Here is a 1420-nt window from a genome sequence, read left to right as displayed (position 1 = left end):
TGCAGGACAGAAGAGCCTGAGAGATGCAAAGAAAAGAGCCAGTCTGGTAGCCCTGAGCAGTGGCAGGACACTCCAGGGACCTCAGGGCGAGGCGACACAGGGGTAATTGAGCATGGAGGGCACTGATAAGTCTTGGGTGCCTAAACTTGTGAAGCACCGTGGGTGCACAGTGCATGGGGGCGAGAGTGGGAGCTGAGTCATGGGGCTGGGGTTGCCACAGCACATCTGTGCAGAAGGGGGGGGGGGGTTGGGGGGGGCACGAGGAGAGAAGTAAGAAATGAGGAAGATGCATATAAAATAGGCAGGGAGGAGGGAAATTGTCTCATCAAAAGATGTTGAGATCATCCAGAGGCTCCTCAGTGATTCATAGTATCCTGCTCTCCTTCCCTCATAGAATTAGGATGCTGCTGAGTGTATCTCTGATAGGGATGGGGGGATTGCAGTGGTTAGTACAACACAAGGGAAACCTACCCAGACAAACACAATTGGTACTGCTGGTACTTGGGCTGCATTGCACTGCAGTGCAGGGAGCTCACAGCAACTTCTGCCTTAGGAAAGAGGGGGAGAAGCTAGACCAATCTGTAGAGGTGGCACAAACCATGCCAAAGACTATTGCCTTGTGAGAGAATTGTGGATAGTATTAGAAGTTGAACCATAAGGAGATTTTGGAAGGAACTTCCTGATGAATTTACAATTAACCACAAAGGATTTCAAGAAAAACAAACAAACAAACAAAACTAAAACCAAATAAAGTTCTCCGATTAGAAACATTGTGAATAGTATACTTATGTTGGAAGTGTTTTTCTTCTGAGTTCTCTAAGGGAAAGAGCCCTGGTTCACTATGCCATATGTCCTTCTGAATTACTGAAGCTTTACAATGGATTTTTGTTTCATGGATTGAGGTCCTTGCAGGAAGGAAAACTATATTATGGTGTTTTGTATAATATTCATAATTTTCTCTGTAACTAAGCATTTTTTTCAGCATTTTCATAAAGAAGAAGGCACCGTGATAAAGCGGAGACTCCATTCCTTCCCCCTCACCTAATAATTTTCTATAATTTTACTGAATGATAGCTTACCTTAAACCATTTCTGTTATTATTTTGCATGTATTTTCCTTCCTTCTTTCTTTCTTTTCTCTCTTTCTTTGTTTCTTTCTTTAAACATCTGTTTTTGTAATGTGAGAACAGGAAATGTTTATTTTCTGAATTCCACAGGAACATAGAATTCTCTAAATATAGTCATATGTTCCAAGTGGACTTAAATGCATGTATTTGGAGGAAAGCTTCCCATAGGCCAACTACTGACAAAAACAGTCTGTCAATTAATGTTATTGACACACATGGTGCCTCCAAACATCTTTAAATAATGTTAGAAAGAAAGAAAGAAAGAAAGAAAGAAAGAAAGTCAGCAAGATCAAT

At 41.4% G+C, this 1420-nt stretch overlaps 1 protein-coding gene across 2 annotated transcripts in view; it reads left to right on the top strand.

Moving 5' to 3' along the window:
* SV2C (synaptic vesicle glycoprotein 2C) overlaps window positions 1-1420 on the top strand; it is a 112343-nt gene that overhangs the window by 1207 nt on the left and 109716 nt on the right. The window lies entirely within an intron of this gene.

Source organism: Oxyura jamaicensis, chromosome Z (genome assembly GCF_011077185.1).
Source record: "Oxyura jamaicensis isolate SHBP4307 breed ruddy duck chromosome Z, BPBGC_Ojam_1.0, whole genome shotgun sequence".
In the NCBI taxonomy this organism is placed as follows: domain Eukaryota; kingdom Metazoa; phylum Chordata; class Aves; order Anseriformes; family Anatidae; genus Oxyura; species Oxyura jamaicensis.
This window is presented reverse-complemented; position numbering and strand designations above follow the sequence as displayed.